Below are 6,939 nucleotides of genomic sequence, written 5' to 3' on the forward strand. Positions count from 1 at the left end.
TAACTCCCTGCCCAGACCCTGGAACGTTGCATCCTTTTACTGTAACCAGGAGCTAAGGGTAAAATTCCATGATTTTTCTTTACATTGTGCCTGAAATAGTAAGCCATTATGACCAGGAAGCTTGTACAACCGCTGCCGTCCACGGCTCCATGTGGTGAAGCATGAACCAGACACCACCCCCAAGGATGTCTTCACCTCCGGCTGCCTGGGCTCAATCCTCAAAGGGCTGCTCCCTATGGTCGCATTCTCTGCAGGGCCCTTTCAGAGGGGAACCTTATATGACATCCTTCGTCCTTGCTATGATTGGGAAAGTTATTTGCTTTTGGTCTACTTGATGGTGAAAGAAATGCAATGTGCTAACTACCATTGACTTTCAGATGTTTGGGTCTAGCTCAGTCCCCATCTCCTGTAAGAAGCCTTCCCAGCCCATAGTACTCTCATCTTCTGAGCTCTTACTGCCTTTGAAATGGGACCACGTCATTAGATTCCTATCACCCCTTACCTCGGTTGTGAGCCACTCTTAAATGTATGGGAGCACGGATGCATATGCGTGCGTATGTACACGGGTCGATGCAGTGTGTGTGTGTGTGTGTGTGTGTGTGTGTGTGTGTGTATTTTGTGATTTCTCAATTAGATTGTAAACTCCCTGCACTTGACACACTTCTCAGTTTTGCCCATGCAGAACCCCAAAGCAGTGCTGTGTACCCAGTAGGCATTCAGTAAGGGCTTGTTGGTTGGTTGGAGAATATAGATGAAGGGTGGATGGCCTTGACCAAGGCCAACAAGCCTGGGAACTTTTAATAGCTGAGTTTGTCGAGTGTTGGCTCCATCCTCTTATTTTCCTCCCAGGCCATCTGGCAGACCTGAGCAACAAACTCTGAGGTAGCAAAGACCTTCCCAGAAGACATCTGGCATTTACTTGGTGGTCTTAGATACGGGTTGAGAAACAGATCAGCAACGTGCTCCCCTCTCTGTCTGAAGAGAGGTCTGGGGAGCCGCCCTGGAAGTCTTCCCTGAATTGTGAAAAATTGCAGGTGCTCTGGGGAGCTGGTACTTTGGCTTCGAGACTGGCAATGCCACACACCTGCCCAAAGCAGAAGACACCTTGAAAATAGTTGTGAGTAAGTCAACAAAGCCCTTCTCGTGCCTAGAGTGAGCTCAGCCAATGAGAAGGGCTGTGTGCATCCACGGAAATGAGCCACTGGGGCAACCGGTTCCCTGCACACTTCCGGTTCCTCAGGAGGCTCTTCGAGTCTAAGCTGGACGTGAGACTGTGTCCTTTCTCAGCCCCACGTTGAAATGACGGAAGGGAAGGGCATGGGCCACAGGACATATTTCACAGAGAGGCCGTATCAACAAGACAGTCAATTCAGCTTGTGTAGGTTGTATGTATGTGTGTATCACGTATTATATAATATAGGGTGTGTACTGTTTTATACATCTCTATATGTATATGTCTATAGCCAGCCCTGGAGGTCTAGTGGCTAAGATTCTCTGCTCTCACTACCTGACAGGGTTTGTTTCCTGGTCAGGGAACCACACCACCCGTCTGTCGGTTTTCATACTGTGGTGGAGGCATGTTGCTGTGATGCTGAAAGCTTGTGCCACCAGTATTTCAAATGCCAGTTGGGTCACCCCCTGGTGAAATATGTCCTGTGGCCCATGCCCTTCCCTTCCGTCATTGCAAACATGGGACTGAGAAAGGACACAGTCTCCTGTTCATCAGCTTAGACTCAAAGAGCCTCCTGAGGAACCGGAAGGCTGCAGGGAACCGGCTGCCCCAGTGGCTCATTTCCATGGATGCACACATGTGTGTATCATATAGGAATGGCTCAAATCAAAGTACATGTTTTTTAATTTCTCCTGAATGAAAAGAAAAATATAAATGGAATGCGAAAAGGAGTACAAAGTATTGAAAATATTTCCTATGCAAACGACAATAGGTTTACATTACAGTTGCGATATTTAGCATTAAAAATACAGGAGGCTGAGTTACGTTTGAATTACTGGTAAACAACATATATATTTTTGGATATGAATGTTTCATAAAATCCTTTTTTTCTTCTGCTGGGTGCTCTGACCTTCCCAGCCTATTACCTTGTCCCTGAGGCATAATGTTTCTTAAGATTCACTCAGTATGCCCGCTTATCGTGAAGAACCGTTACAAAATGTGCCAGCAAGTAGGATCAGGTCAAGCACGTCCTGGTTCGTTAGCTTGGGGCCTCCTCTCTCAGACACTCCTAATGTCTTGGGCATCAGTGGGAAAAAATTTGAGATCAGAACTAGGTAAGCCGAGTGAAGCATCCAGGTAGAGAAACTCACAGGCAGGGATGGAGGGGAGAGACCAAAACATGTATGGGAGCAGGTCTTATAATGAGAAACGACAGAGTGGAACAATGGCAACCTAGGATTCTTGGCCTTAAGAGTGCTTTTAAGGGGCTGGCCCCGTGGCCGAGTGGTTAAGTTCGCGCGCTCTGCTGCAGGCGGCCCAGTGTTTCGTCGGTTCGAATCCTGGGCGCGGACATGGCACTGCTCATCAGACCACGCTGAGGCAGCGTCCCACATGCCACAACTAGAGGGACCCACAACGAAGAGTATACAACTGTGTACCGGGGGGCTTTGGGGAGAAAAAGGAAAAAAAAAATAAAATAAAATCTTTAAAAAAAAAAAAAAAGAGTGCTTTTAATTACATTCTTCTGCTTCTGAGAATGAAACTTGTTGAAAGTTAGCTCTCAGGCAAGGGCTACAAATGGGCAGCTGCAAGCTGAGTGTATTCTGCGGACCTGTTTTAGGTGGCCAGCATGCTTTGTGGTGAAACATCTCAGTTAGTTGCCAACATTTAAAGAATGGAAGGTTTCATACCAGCATTTTGATTTGGGGCCAGTCTTGAAAAGCTAGAAAATCTGGCCATCCTGACCCAACATTCTTGCCCAGCAACGCTGAGCTGAGCTGAATACCAGCCGTCCCCTTTGGGAAAGACATGTGCCAGTCCCCACCCTCCTTGCTGTTCTCACGCCTGGCCTTCTCAACATTTGAGTTTGTAACGCCAATCATTTAAAAACATGTTTTTTTTATTATGAGAAATGTCAAACATATACAGAGAGAATCGTAGCATGAGTCCCGTGTCCTCATGACTCAGTTTCAACAGTTATTAACAGCCGTCTCATTTCATCAATGCCCTAACCAATGCTCCAACACCCCTGCATCTGCCCCTGGATTATTTCGATGCAAATCTAGGCCTCGCATCGTTTCATCTGTAAATATCTCAGCTTGTATCTCTAAAGGAACCAGAATGTGTGACTCCTAACCAGGCCTCTTCCCACTATGTCACATATGCCACAGGTTGTACCGTGGTGATAGGCTATATCATGGAGTATTAGTACTGAACATTTCTCAGGGCTTCCTCTGTCGCTGGGCGTTGTGCTGGGTACTTATGTGCATTATGTCATTTGTTCCCCTCATCAGTTCTATGACATAGATAGTGTTATTATTTCCATCGTATAGTCTCCACACAGAAGTCCTCCCTAATACATATATATATATGCATGTGTATGTATACACATGCAAATGTGCACATATTTATTTATATCATGTAGAATATATTTCTAGGGGCCAGCCTGGTGGCGCAGCAGTTAAGTGCGCACGTTCCGCTTCTCAGCGGCCCGTGGTTCGCCGGCTTGGATCCTGGGTGCAGACATGGCACCGCTTGGCAAAAGCCATGCTGTGGTGGGCGTCCCACATATAAAGTAGAGGAAGATGGGCATGGATGTTAGCTCAGGACCAGTCTTCCTCAGCAAAAAGAGTAGGATTGGCAGTAGTTAGTTCAGGGCTAATCTTCCTCAAAAAAAAAAAAGAATATATTTTTATATTACTTAGATATATTATTCATATATATCTAATTGTATACAAAGCCTAGAAGAAGTAGTTCAACTCTGTTTTCTTTCTTTAGGAAATCATGTTTCTTCTGGTAATGAGAAAGTCCCATAAGCTGGGGTTTACATATCCCATTTCCCACCCACAAAGATTCAAAGTTCAAAACTTAGTTTCCAAACATGGAAAAGGCAACAAAAACACTCAACTTTAGAATGTCCGCAACATAGATGTCCACGTCTTGAAGCAAATTTTAGAATGGCTGCCTTGCCAAATACGTTTTTTCAGCTATACTGACCTGCATGCTGGCCTCAGTCACATGCATGAATCTTGCAAGCTCCTTTCTGAGGGGAGAAAACCACAAATACTCCGTGTTTGGAATTGTAGATGAAATTCAATACACCATACTCACATCACACTTGCTTTTAAATAGCTATCACACAACCCCTCTTCCCTGGGACATTATTCTGTAATATCCAGACTGAGGCCTTGCTTTAGGGGTGGTTTTCCCTCCAGACTAAATCTAAGGGCCACCAGAAACTCGGGATTCCAGATAAATAACACATTTTGCGAGATTTTAAAAAATCAAAATTGATGATAATTATGAACAAATTATCAAAATTTTAGATAAAGACGGGATCTGACACTTCACTCGCACTACGCACCATGCCTTACTCTCTTCACCTTGATCACGACACTGGGTCCAATCAAACACTGTTTACAAAACCCTAGCAACAGGCCAAAGTTTGCCCACTTTTAATGCTGCATGAAAATACTTACCTTGGTGCCCAGGAGGCATTGCCTCTACCCTGGGGCCTGAGGACAGGTGGGCCCCACGGCCTTCGGATCCCTAGTTGGCCTTTGGCTCAGGAAGGGAGGGAAGAGGATCTGGGAAAGAAAATGAGGCCTGGGTCTAGCCAGGGGTCTCTTGGAAAGGGAGAACCGCCTGAGCACGAAGCTTACCATGCTAACATGCCTGAGTAGGGAATTTGTTGTAAGATGCTCTCCTGCTCCTGGACCTGCAACAGGGTGAAAGCGGTGCAGTAGAAGGGCCGCTGCCTGTCCTCAGGATGCCTGGGCTCCCGCCTGCCACCCCCGAGGTTCTCTTTGTCTGTCCATGGGGCCAGGAGCTCCCCTACCAACATGGCCTTTTACTGGTGCCGCCGGTGCTGCTGCTCCTTCCTTAGGTTCGGGTGGTACTTCCTCACTCTCACCATGTGATGCAATCACTGAGGTCGTGGGAGGATTTGCATCTGGAAAGGAGAAAAGGCAAGTAGAGAGATCAGGGCATTGGATGCCAGGGTTCAAGGGCAGGAGGAGGCCAGGGCCTGGAACTGAAAGCAGCAGAGAGAGAAGCTCAGCATCAGTCTGCTCCACTGTCCCAGGGAAAGGTCATTTCCTGGAGTTCACTGAAGTACCTGTCACCATCCAGCCACTGACAATGCGGTTTTCCTGGTTTTCGCTGACTCCCAGGTAACCAGTTTCATCGCGCGGCACCTGGGTAGAGGCTCCTTGTCCTCAGTGCTGTCGCTGTAGCTGTGCGTCTCTGCACACTCTGCCCTGCAGTGTGCTGCGATCCCTCGTTGGGTCCAGAGGTGTAACCAGCAGCCGAGTTGAATTGTCTCGGAGTGTCTGATCTTGGTGACAGTGTGTCAGCATCAGGTTCAAAGCATATGTACTTGTTTTGTTTTGGGGTCAAAATTATGCTCAGAGACTGAGTTTGTCTTTGCCGGCAGTTTATTTAACACAGGTTCACTGCAGGAATTTCACAAGCCAAGAGCATACAGGATAATATGTCTTAATAAGCTAATAAATAAATAACATATTCCAAAACGATGATAGATTAATTACACTATTGTTCCAGGCAAGGGGACATAAAAGAGATAAAGTCCAGATTTAGTTTGAGGTGTACCTTTCCTATGAGTTTCTTCTGAGGAGAGGCGGATTGGCCAATGGAGAGCTGACGTCCAGCTGCCAGTGCAAAATAAAAGCCCCCTGTTGCTAGAGCACATTGCTAGGGAATGAGGGAGTTGGCGTTGGTGGGCATGATGATCTTTGAGGGGCCACCACTCAGTTTTCACCATCGCCCCTAAAAGAGTCACGATTACTACAGCAGAAGCTAATGTCCCAAGGATCTTTGCAGAGCTTATTTAGGTCAGCAAAGAGTCACCTTGCCCAGACCGACATGCTCGGCTATTCCTCACAAACTCTGGGCATTTATAGCCCCCTTGCCATCCTTGCTTCTCCACATGTTCTTACGGATAAGCCCCCAGCAGGGTTCATCATCAGCTGAGCCACTGAGTTCTTATCAAAGACAACAGATGAGACAATGACATCCTGACACAACTTCATTCTTATACCAAAACAACAAGTTCTTGTCTTTGTCATAAGCAGGTGCATTAAAACAACTTCACTTAAATCCTAAACAAGTGGATTTGAAATCATATCAAACCCATACACAGCAGTACTACATATTAGATGCCAGCCATTGGCTTTCTCACCACCAGTTGCAGTAAGTGGGACATGCTGGTGTGTGCCTGCACTAGTGCATGGCCATAAAACACAAAATATTGTTTATTATCATGTAAAATATGTATAAATGTAAATTTTACACAGTATTTGAATGAATGGTGAAAAATATATTTGATTTTAGAATCATGTGCACTAATAATGCTTAAAAAATGCCTTTAATAAAGCATGTCAGCTTCAAATATTTATAAAATATTTTTTATATTCTACATATTTAAAAATATTGGGGCTGGCCCCGTGGCCAAGTGGTTAAGTTCGTGTGCTCCACTTTGGCGGCCCAGGGTTTCACTGGCTCGGATCCTGGGCGTGGACATGGCACCGTTCATCAGGCCGTGCTGAGGTGGCATCCCACACAGCACAACCAGAGGCACTCACAACTACAATATACAACTGAGTACTGGGGGGTCAGTGAGGGGAAGCAGAAGAGAAAAAAAAAAGAGGATTGGCAATAGTTGTTAGCTCTGGTGACAGTCTTTAGGAAAAAAATATATATATATATAAAGTTCATGCTATTTTATATGATAATTCATGTTATATAAT

Source organism: Equus asinus, chromosome X, assembly GCF_041296235.1.
Source record: "Equus asinus isolate D_3611 breed Donkey chromosome X, EquAss-T2T_v2, whole genome shotgun sequence".
Lineage (NCBI taxonomy): Eukaryota > Metazoa > Chordata > Mammalia > Perissodactyla > Equidae > Equus > Equus asinus.